Source organism: Miniopterus schreibersii (genome assembly GCF_964146895.1).
Source record: "Miniopterus schreibersii genome assembly, chromosome: 14".
Taxonomy (NCBI): Eukaryota; Metazoa; Chordata; class Mammalia; order Chiroptera; family Miniopteridae; genus Miniopterus; species Miniopterus schreibersii.
In genome coordinates, this window is record NC_138114.1 from 38,547,815 (window position 1) to 38,560,634 (window position 12,820).

Genomic DNA, 12,820 nt, shown 5'->3' on the forward strand with positions numbered 1-12,820 from the left:
AAATGCTTACTTTGCAGGCACTGGATTTTCAAAGAATAAAACATTTTCCCTGCCCTCAAAATTATTTTATCTTGTTTGGCAATTCTTAACCAGATTATTAAAACCCAACTCAGAATGCTGTGATGCTTTCTCGTTATTTTAGGATCATTATTCTAACTTGAAAATTTTCTAAGACCATAAATCATCTGCCCCCCTCCCATACCTTATTTCCCAAACCTCTCTTCTCATAAATTCTCTGAATACATCTCCCTGTTACACTCCTCTTGCTCACACCTCTCCAGCCACACTGTGCTCCTGGCTGGTTCAGGAATAGCAGACATGCTCATGGCTCAGGGTCTTTGCCCATGATACTCCATCAGCCTGGAACCCTCTTCCCCTACTACCTGATGACTTGCTCCCCAACTACTTTAGGTCTTCCTCAAATGTTGTTTCCCAGCAAGTTCTTCCTCAACATCTTACTAAAAACCGGATACCTATCCCAGCACTACCTCTCTTTTTTGCTTTTATTCTTCTCCATAGCACTTTTCACCATCTAGCAAAGCATGCATTTTATTCATGTAGTTTATCTTCTAAAATGACCATTGTTACATTCTACAGCAATTAAAACAGTGCCTGGCACATACTGAATCCCCAATAAACAAGTTTTGAATGAACGAGGGAAACTTGTTCCAGAAGAACCTGGAGCATTTGGGAATCTACTGAAACAAAACTTCCCCAAAGCATTAAGTTATTATCAGAATATTCTTCTTTCACAAGTATAAATTTAAATATCTATAAATGCTATATAAAATTTAAGTACACTTGCTTAGATAAGAAAGACATAAACCAATAAGTAGATGAACAGGGTAAGAAAAAAATTTCAATGATTTTAACATGGTGATTAAATGTGTAAAAATATTAATAAATTTTCCAAGTCATTTTTTTATCTGTATGTTATTATGATATCTTATTCCATTACTATTATGATAGTTTTATATAGGCTGAAGTTCAATTTTTTCAAATTGTGATCAAAGATTTATCTGCATCAAAAACATCTGAGGTGCTGATTGGTAAAAATGGAATTTCCTGTCTTCACTCAAGAGTTATGGAGCTACAGCCTATAAACCTGCATTTTTTCCTAAGAAGTTCCCCAGAAAATTCTTATGCTTACTTAAGTTTGAGAACTATTGCTTTAGTCCATCAGTTCTCAAAACCCACTGTAGCCACATCTGTCTAAGCCTCCCTTCCACAGGACACTCACTGAGTCCAAACAATCTTTTAATTCTATCACTTGGGTTTTTACCTCAACTAGAGATTTTTTAAAACTATACTTTCTGCTTTTGATAGTAATAAGTCATCAGAGATGTTATTTACAGACCAACATTTCTATCAGTGACAAAAGTATTCCTTTTAAACTATTAGTCCTTAGCAGCTTCTTGTAATAGCATCCCATAAAATTAGGAAATGAAATAGAAGTTCTAAAATATACTAACCTTATTTTATGTACTCAAAGAGACAGAGCTACAACTAAATTTATTAAGCTCCTACTATGTAGTGCATTCACTACCTCATTGTAACATGAACTTTGTGAAATAGGGTAAGTAACATTATGTTATTTGTCCAGAGCCACTTAGCTGGTACCTGCAGAGCAAAAACTGAACCCAGGACTCCAGACGCTAAGTCCACGATTATTTCTAGAATATACATAGCTTCATCAACCTATAAATAACAGAGGTCTTTAAAGTCACAGCCATTACTTCACTACTTGCTGTGATTTTGGCCCAATTCTGTTTTCTTAAAAAGTGAAGTTGCTCGAGGAGAAGAAGAAGGGTACAAAGTCTCCTACACATGCTCTATTTTGTATTCTGTGCTTCCCTTCCCTATTGTGCTGTTTCTTGATAGCTCTGCCAGCATATTCTTCTGCCCCAGCTGCTCTTAATTTACCTTTTTATAGGGGCATGAATGTCATTACTATGTTCTCTAATTCAAATGTTCTTGATATTGCAGTTCAGCTATATCTTTTTTTTCTGGTCCTTTTTACCATGTTCTCTTCTAATAAAGGACATGTTACTTTGTTCATTAACTTAAAACAAAATTCATTAGGGGTTTTTAATTCTCTATAAGCTTTCCTTTCAAAGTTCTTTAAATTAAAAGTTACTCTTATCTTTGTTCCATGCATGAGCTCAAATGCTAAGAATCCTGAGGTTTCCAAACAAATCCTTTTAGATGGTATTTTCAAAAGTATATTCTTCAGATCATCCCAGTCTCAAGACATGCAGAGGAAGTGGGAAGGTAGAGGGGAGAGAAAGGGTTATTGATCAATAAGATTAGGAAAAAACACATTCTATAGCCTCCTCACTGAAATTCATAAGTATATCAGGACATTAAAGGCTGTGATAAGTTTTTCAGTGAAAAAAATGGTTTTAATTCAATATTTCCCAAACTTGCATAACCATGAAACCTCCCTCCACCACTCAACACCTAATAACATCCCATAGAATTTACTACATGGTAAACAAAAGATCCAATAAATGTACAATGCCTACTAAATAATAAGTGCTCAATAAATAAAGCTCAAAAATTATTGTTTTTATCATTAATAAGCAGGTCAATAAATGTCATGACTCATCTAACCCATTACTCTAAAGATGGCAAGCTATGGTCCTATGTGCTCAATCCAAAGCACCTCCACTTACCTTGGAAATAATGTCAGTTTACTATTTCCAGTGGAAAATTCATAAGGGAAAATATTTAGTGTATGCCTTCTGGGTTGACTGATCAAACTTTTGTATTTGGGGACAATCCATACTGTGAGACTCAAATATTTTCCAGGAATTTTGTTTTCTCTAAATTGTGGAAAATGAAATAAAATCTTTTCTTTCCCACAGGAAAAAAAAAATCCTTCTTTTGATTAAAAAACTTTTATATCTCCTCAATCCCTAAAAAGCTAATAAACAAAGCCTCTTTTACAATTTTAAGAAGCATTTGGATATTTTGGTAATATCAGAAAATCCATCTTTTGCTATGTTTTTAGATTTCTCTAAAAAATCTGGAAAATAACTAATCCATTTCAATTAGTTCTATAGCTTTACTTTTGCAGTAAACTCCAGCATTTACTTCTCATAATCTAATTTCTCTATTAAAATAAAGAGGTCAAAAATTTTTATTTTGCTGTAAGTTTACGAGCTTCTTTTTATAGTGATTAAATACTTTGCAATAATAATCCTTGTAAACTACTTCCTTAAGCACAATATAGTTAACACCTAGGAACATCCCTATATTACAATACTGCCTCATAATTAAGTAGGGTTTTGGTTTTATATTTGCAAAGTACTGCTATGTACATTATTTCATTTAATCTTGAAAACAATCTTATGAGGTAGATAAACAGAAATCATTATCCTCATTTTACAGATTAAAAAATGGGTTCACAGGAATTAAGTGACATGTCCTAAATCAAAATGCTAGTAAGTGGAAGAACTAGGACTGAATCTCAGGTCTTCTGCTTTTAAAAACGCAGACAGGGAAAGTAACTGTCTCATGAAGTTGTCAAGACTGAAACAGCTGGGGGGAGGGGGAGGAGTGGAGTCTTCTATGGCTGTAACTTATTGTTGAAGGTTCTGTTCCTCCCTCTGAGCCTCTCTTTCTTGGAGCTACCTATTTTCCATTTCCAAATTTAATCCAGTTTTAACCTTTTGTCATTAAGTTCTGTCACAAGATAATAGTGAGTCAAAAACACACACCTCATTTTAAGAGGGCCTATATATTTTGCAAATATGCTGAAATTTAATTCCAATTTTTTTAACCCTTCCTTTCACAAAGCTTGAATCTCTCTTATTAAAACTTTCTTAATATGATGTAATAAATACTGAACGAGTGCTTCTTATGTGCCTCTTTTATTCTTAATTCCACCTCATTACGTTTCTCACTAAAGAATGCAAAATAATCTGGTGTACTGGTATTTAGGTTGGTAGATAACCTTAGTTCTTAACAAGTTCTTAAAACAGCCAACCACTCCATTTATCACATTTAGAAAATCTATTCTGAAATCTCTATCTTCATATTTTTGGATTCTTTTTGCTCTTCTGATTGGGTGGTTTTTGCTTCCTCATGTTCCAAATCTCTGATTTGATTCTCGCATCCTCTACTCTACTGTTGATTCCCTGTAAATTATTCTTCATTTCACTTGGTGTATCCTTCATTTCTGATTGGTCCTTTTTTGTGTTGTTGATGTTCTCACTAAGTTTCTTGAAGTTCTCACTAATTTTCTTGAAGTTCTCATTAAGTTTCTTGAGCATTCTTATAGCCATTGTTTTGAACTCTGTATCTGGTAGTTTGCTTGCTTCCATTTCCTTTAGTTATTTTTCTGGAGATTTCTTCAGTTCTTTCATTTTCCAGGGACTGAGTGACTCTTTTGCTTTATTTTACTAATCCTTACAAACATCTTAGATAACTGAAAAATACAAGGTTCAGAGTGGTAGAAAGATTTATGAAGTTACCACAAGTTAACAGCAGAGCTCAAATTTGTTTTTGATTGGTTTTATCTTACCAAACTGTGTCTACCAGAAAAGAAATTTAGCTACCCAAGAGTAATATTTGCATTTGAAAGCATAGTAAGGTTAATCACAATAATAAATCTAACATACAGTATACTGAACATTTACTGCGTGCCAGGCACTGTGCTAAAGTACCGTGTACATAACCTCATTTAATTCTCAAACAACTCTCTGAGGTAGGTAAGATACAGTCACCATTTTATGCCTAAGCTTTAGCATTAAAGCTAAAGAGAGGATTAAAATAAAAAACTTGCCTAAGATGAGAGGACTGGTAAGTGGCTATTCTAAAGTTAAACTCAAACTATCTGATTCCAAAATTCCCATGTTGAACCAATACACAGGTGGAATTAAAACATGTCCAGCCACTTGTGCATTTCTGCACCAAGGGACCACTATGGTTCCTTCTTTTAAAAGAGATTAAGAAGATCTCTTATCATTTAAGAAGTTTTTTCACATTCATTATTATTCAAATACAAGAACAGAACAGTATTCCTCTAGTTTTGACACACTCTGAGATGACAATTTCCAAAAATAATTCTAATAGAAAAGCAATGCACATCTTATTACCCACCTATTAATGATGGAGACATGGAGGCTTAGAACACACTAATAATTAATTTACAGCTGAAAAGTCTCTGCTAAGAGAGGATTTCCCTGACTGCCATATCTAGAGTAGTCCCTGCTCCAAAACTGCCAACCTCATCACTGTCATAGTGACAGCCAATAGTTTAGTTTGACTTCTACGAGCTAGTGCAGATATAAGTGCCCTGGGATAAATGGTGGACCAGAACCAGACCTACTAAATGGGGGGGGGGGGGGGGGAGGAAGCATTACTGGCCTGCTACCAGAGGCAACAATTGGTGGGTAATGGCAGGGAGAACGAGTAAGAGGAGCTGCAGAATACTTAGAACTGAGGCAGGCCATGTGGCCCAGGGACTGGATGCACGACACCCCAAATATCACCACAGAGCAGAACCAAACACCACTATAAAACCTGGTTCTGGACTAGGAACACCAAGGGCAGGACAGAGACATTCTTCAAATTGCTAGTCTGGCACAGGTGAGCACAGAGAAAGAAAGAGGGACAGAAGAAAAACAAAATGGAAAGACTACTAAACTATACATACTAAACAAAAACAAACTTTAAAAGCCCAAGAATACATTTTTTGCAATATACATGACAAAATATTACTATCCCTAACATATAAAAAGATCTTATAATTCAATAAGAAATTGATCAAAAAGTGAGCTAAAGAAATGGATAATTCACAGAAGAAATAAAAATAGCAAAGAATAACCTCACTAGTAACCAATGAAATGTAATTAAAAGCAACAATGCCATATCAACTATTATCTATTACACTGATACAAATAAAAGGATGGAAAATAATCAATATTAGCAAAAGACAAGATAAATTAATTCTCTCATTCATTGATGGTGTAAGTATAATCTGGCATGACCTTTCTAAAGGTGATACCATTCCTTTGACCATTCAAAGGAATGCATTAAAATTTTAAATGTTCATTCCTTTGACATATGACTCATACTTCTAGGTATTGCACAAAGATATATATGCAGTGATGCTCATCACATCATTTATAATCATGAAAAATTAGAGACAACCATGATATCTATCAACAGAAGACCAGTAAAATAATTATAATATATTCCATACAATGCAATATCTAATGTGCCGATTACAAAGAGTATGAGCCTATATTCCTTGATATAGAAAGATGTCCACAAAATATTAAGAAAAAAAGAAGTTACAAAATAATAAGCATGTATTATATTACTTGATTTGCATAAAATGTGTTAGTATTTCCTATATGTTTATGACTCATGTATATGTGTATTATATGGATAAAGAGATATCTAAAAGAACAACCAGAATATTTTTATCTCTATTATTATAATAAATAATAAGTCATTCTCATCTTGAAAAAATATATTTTGACTTTAAAGGTATTGATTTTAGTGAATATACAGATGTTTACACATGAGATAGTAAAGTCATTTTCATTAAAATAATGTGAAAAGCAGCTTTCAGCATTATTTTTCAAGATACTTTTAGAAGGTTTTTCATAATTAAAAAAGAAAAGAAATGGTAAAAATTTAGAAAAGGGGTATATCTACCTGTGCCTTTAATCAATAGCTTCTCTTTACACTGAAAATAAGTTATAAAGAGAAAGAAGTTCACTCTTAATATCACCAAAAGTATAAATTATTACAGAATAAATTGAAGAAGAAAAGTATAGGAAAAAATTTTTAAATGTTATCAAATGACATAAAACAAGAACTGAACAAGTGAAGAGATATTCCATGTTCTTAAACAAAAGACAATATCAGAAAAATATCAATCCTTCCCAAATTAGGATATAAACGTATTGCAATTCCATTCAGAATCCAGTAATGAATTTTCTTGACCTGGAGAAAATTAAAAATACATTTCAAAAAGTAATTATATGAGAACAGTCATGGAAACCTTGGAAACAAGAATGAGGGAGTGGTTAATAAGCCTTACCAGATTTCAAATCAGTATAGCAATGGCACAGAAATAAAGACTAGAAAAATTACAGAAACTAGAGTTCAGAAATAGGTACAAAGATATGTGAGAGTATAATACATAACATATAGGATGTTTCAATTTAGTGGGAAAAGAATGTTTTATTTTAAAAACAGTGTATGCAAAGCTGGCTGGTTACTTGGAAGAAAACAATGCTATATACTTACATCATACTATGCATAAACATAAATTCCAGTCATAGTTAAAGATTAAAGCTCTTAATTAAAAACAGAGACAAAAAATAAATGATATCCATGGAGGAAAATGTTTTGCAATACATATTACAAAGGATTAACATTCCTAATTTACAAAGAGTACTTACAAACTGATAAGAAACAGATCAACATCCAATTTTTTTTTTTAAAAGTAAAGTATATGAGTAGGCAATCCACAAAACAGAAAATGCAAATCACCAATAAATATGTGAAAACATACTCACCCTGGCTATAGCCAGTAAATTACAACGAGATAATAGTTCTCACTTGTTACACTAAAAAAGACTGAAAAAAGCACTACTGCCCAATGCTAATGTGAATGCTAGGAAATAACTGCTATTATACGCTGCTAGTGGGAATGGGAATTGCTCTGACCTTTTCTGAAAATTACCCGACAAGATGCATTAAAATTTTAAATGGGAATCATAAAAGAAAAATTTCATACATTGAACTTCATCAAAATTGTTTCTGCTTTTCAAAAGAAACCGTTAGAAAATTTTTTTAAAGTCACAGAGGAAAAAAGTATTTGCAAATCACAAAGCTAATGGAGGACATATAGCCCAAAATACATACAGAACTCTCAAAACTCAATAGCAAAAAAACAAAATTCATTAATATTTTAAAAATGGGTAAAAAGCTTGAACATACACTTCACCAAAGATCTATAGATGACAAATAAGCACATGGAGATGCTCATTATCATTAGTCATAAGATAAATTGCAAATTAAAACCATGAAATACTACTACATATTCACTAGAATAGCTAAAATATAAAAGACAATACTAATTGTTGACAAGAATGTGAAGGAACTAGAACTCCTCACACACTGTTGGTGTGATGTAAGATAGTACAGTCACTGGAAAATAGTCTGACAGTTTCTTAAAAAGTTAAATAGACATCATAAAAGCAAGCAATCCCACTCCCAGTTACCTACCTAAGAGAAATGAAACTCTATGTCAACACAAAGATCTGAGAACAAATGTTTACACTGGGTTTATTCCTAATCACTAAAAACTAGGAACAAACCAAATGTCCATCAACAGATGAATAAATAAATTGTAGGATATTCATAACACATTACTCAATGATAAAAAGGAATGAAACACTGATATATGCAACAAGATGAATGAAGCTCAAAAAAAATATGCTAAGTGAAAGAAATAATACACACACAACTACTTTTTTACATGACATTTAGGGTCAAATATCAGATCAGACACACCTAAGGACTGGAGATTGGGAAAGGAGATTGACTGTATAGGGAAATAAGAGAACTTTTTCTTTTCTTTTTTTTAAACTTTATTTTTATTGTTAACACTATTACAGATGTCTCCATTTTACCCTTCCTTTGCCTACCTCCACCCAGCCCCCACCCTCACTTCCCTCTGCTCATCACCAACCACACTGCTGCCTGTGTCTATGGATTATGCATATATGTCCTTTGGCTAATCCCTTCACCTTCTTTCATCCAGTCCCCTTCTCCCCATCTCCTCTGACAGCTGTCAGTCTGTTCCATGTGTCTATGCCTCTGTTTCTATTTTGTTCCTCAGTTTACTCTGTTCATTAGATTCCACATATAAGTCAGATCATATGGTATTTGTCTTTCTCTGACTGGCTTACTTCAATTAGAATTAATAATATCCATGTCCATGCATGCTGTCACAAAAGGTAAGAGTTCCTTCTTTGTTTTACGGCTATATAGAGAACTTTTAGAGTGACAGAATCTTGTATATCTTGATGGTGGTGGTGGTTATATGACTATATAGTCTGTACATTTGTCAAAATTTACTTTTTCTGCATGTAAATTATACCTCCATAAACATGAATTTATAAAATTTAAAAATACACATCTTTTGACCCAGACGTCCTTTTTGATATGTCTCCTCCACATAAATAAATGGGTCAATATAGATAGAAATTAATGGACATTAATAAGAAAATAATTAAATAAAGTTATGTTATATTCAGTACTACAGAATATAATGTAAATAATTAAGAAGATCTGGAAATAGTCCTTTGGGCATTATGGTTTGTGGGAACTGAAAGAACAGTTCTCACTGCACCAACCTGAGCCCTTTCTCTTAATAGAAGTTAAAAGAATGGGTCACGACAGGGTACTATGAACATCTTGAGTAATGCCATCCATTTATAATGGTCATGGTTCTGGCTGCCTGGTTATTCTTGCCCTCCACGAGTTTACGCCCTAAACAAAATCCTAGAATATGTGTTGCCCCTTAAAGGCCGACTTTCAACTTTTATTTCCTGTTTTTCACTTGATTATAGTATAAGGATCCAATTTACACTTCAAAAGGGGGGGTGAGGTGAGATGAAGTGAAGGAAGACAAATAACTGAATCTAAACCTATAAAAGTTATTTAACTGATGTCAAAATTATCCCTTAAAAAAGAGTCTTCATGCTAATTCATCCATTCACAGCAGAATATTTTCAACAAATTTATAGAACATTATTATTAGATTAAGAATCAGGAGAGCACACACACAATAAAAAAAAATCATGAGAGCCCTGGCCAGTATGGCTCAGTTGATTGCAGCATCGTCCCATACACCAAAAGGTTTCGGGTTCAATCCTGGGTTGCGGGTTCAATCCCTGTTGGGGTATGTACAGGAGGCAGCCAACTGATGTTTCTCTCACATCGATGCTTCTCTCTCTCTCCTTTCCTCTCTCTCTAAAATCAAGGAGCATGTCTTCGGGTCAGGATTAAAAAAAAAGAATCATGAGAGCACAAAGAAATGGAAGGCATGATCCCTGTTCTTCCTTAAAGGCTCCTACCCAACTTCCCCTTACTGTCACTCCTCAGACTCAAGAAGCTCCAGGATAAGCAGACATTCAGGTGTTGGTGAGTCAGTGTGATAAGTGCAGTATATGACTCATCACCATTTAAAACAGTTCAATCACAGATGTTATACTGGAGGTACTCCTTCACCTTCCTGTAGCCCTAAGGTTTACTTCAAAACTTTCTGTTAGGTGAGGCTATTTCCAATACCATGTAAATCATTCATATTAAGACATGCTTAGTATCATGCAAAAATATAATCTACTTTTCTAAAAGTATGATATAATGAGGAATACTTCAATAAGATATATGCATTAAAGAATTATTATTAGTTTTCATTAACTGGGAAGTTACTAGGACTGTAGAGTTGTTTCCTTTTATTAAATGGTCAAAAGGCGCTCATCTGAGCGGTCAGTATCTTTTTAAGAGCGATCATGAGCTGAAATAAAGAACATGAAGGCATGCCTCTCACCTCAATGCTAATAGTCATATCAGATAAAGATAAAACATCTAAGAATGAGGGCTTGCTTGTGACATGAAGCCAACAACCAATATTTTTTAAATGCTTATAACCATCTGACATTTCAATCACTTTATTAATTTCTTACCATACTGACACTTCGATCACTTAATTGATTTTTTCCCTATACTGTGATCTTAGTTATCCAATTTCAAAATAAAGAATATACTATTAACTGACCAGGAAATAATTACGACACACTGCTACCCATATACATGAAATTCTGTAAATAACTGGGAGAGGTGTTTAGGGGAGGGCAGAGGTGTGAAAAAGTGATTTTCTGAGATTTTGGAGGCCAAATTCCTCATCCCGTTCCCACATAAATACTTTACTGTAGATATCTCAAACATTATGCCAGAGTTACACAAAATAAGTGGAACATCACCAAGCAGAGCTCCTAGAGTAGGTGTTCTGAGCATGTTGGTAAAGAAAGTCACTTCATCTGAGAGGTCTCTGCCCCTTCAACCTCACCCTCCTTACCAATATACATTCATCACTGAAAAGGGAAATATTTACAAAAGTTAGTTTAGTTATGTTTAAATATTATGTTTAGCTGTCTGGAGACCATGTTCTCAAAATTTATACAAGAAATCAAGGATTAAACTTCATAACAATTAGAAAACCACGCTGTGTAAAATCAAAGACTTAGTTAAAGGACACTAAAATAGTTTTACCATTGGTGCTAAATTGAAATGACTCCATCTCTTCCCAACACCTGGAACCAAAACCTTTTGAACTTTCATGTAAACACACTGGGGCACACCAAATGCTCTGTCTGCAGCAAGGTACCACCTCTGCAAAGGCATTGGGTGAAAAATGTGGAAAATGCCTAAGGACTCTTTGAAGCAGCTTGGGAGAAGTGAGAGCAGGAAAGAGGCTCTTCACTAGGGTAAGTTTGTTTAGTGGAAAGTAAGCAAGTTGTCAGGGTAAAAGTTGACAATGTTGATTCCAACAGTTTGAACTGCGAATAAACATCCAAAGGGATTATGTTACTGAGAATTAGAAAAGATTCCATTGAACTCAATAGAACACTTGTATTTTCAAAGATAATATGCTGTTGAGCCACACTCTGGATCCACAGTTTAGGGTTAGAATTACCCTAAGCCCTTTCTATGCCATGTTAAAGAACATGGGGTCTGACCTCTCTCTTATACGTGCTTAAAATATTAGAATAAGGATAGAATAAAAATATTTCATTTCTAGTAACAGAATTGGAAAACATTAAATACATGTAGATTTGTACATTTGAGATAAACTGGAGAAATCTATGTTCTTCCCAAATATCCAAACACAGTTTCACTCACCAATTTAGGGAAACACATGCACTGGCTATAAATCACATTTAAGTTTTCCCTCTTTAATGACCTGTCAAAGAGCAAAAAACAGGGCCTATACTTATGAAATCCATAATCATCTTCTCTGCTCACCAAAGCGACATTTAAATCTGGCTTTCATCTCATGCTAGAGTTTTCTACTAGGTACAAAATAAAAAGTTGAAAAACTTGTTTTTTTAAAAACGCAAAACAATTTGGTTGCCACTCAGCAATTCCTGGTGAAATGCCAGGAAGCCTGTAAAAAAAAAAAGTTAAAATTCCTAACTTGGACTTTACAAAAATAAGTGTGAGATGTTCATAGCCTGTCAGACAATCCATCTTTTTATTTCTTAAATATTCATAAACAAGGGAAAATATACACTTTTGATTTGTTAAATTTTATTTGGATAAATATAATGCAGGTCTGTCTGCCTTGCATACCCTCAAAAAAATGGTGGTAACTTGAGCTGTTCTTGTTAATTCATCTCAAGTCCCTCATGATTCTCACATTAGAGTCTGCTATTAGAATCTTTGTTTTATTGATTTTTTTACACAGAGAGAGAGAAACATCAATTTGTTGTTTTGTTTATTCACCCATGCATTGGTTGATTCTTGTATATTCCCTGACTAGAGATTGAACCCCAACCTTGGTGTATTGGGACGATACTCCAACCAACTGAGCTACCAGGCCAGGGCCTGCTATTAGAACCTTTTCCAAAGCTTGACAAAGGCATGTAACTCACATACTCTACCAGCAAAGTTTGCAGGCAACCCTGCAAAAAGTTGTTTCTCCTTTGAGCTCTCACATATATTCACTTCCCTCATAGAACCAAGGATATAAGGGAGTATGGCTCAGTCTCATAGCCTCTTTGCT

General features: G+C 34.0%; 1 protein-coding gene across 1 annotated transcript in view; it reads right to left on the reverse strand.

Moving 5' to 3' along the window:
• The window catches only part of HPSE2 (heparanase 2 (inactive)), a 408,005-nt gene that overhangs the window by 354,035 nt on the left and 41,150 nt on the right, over positions 1 to 12,820 (reverse strand). The gene's annotated exons all lie outside the window — the stretch shown is intronic.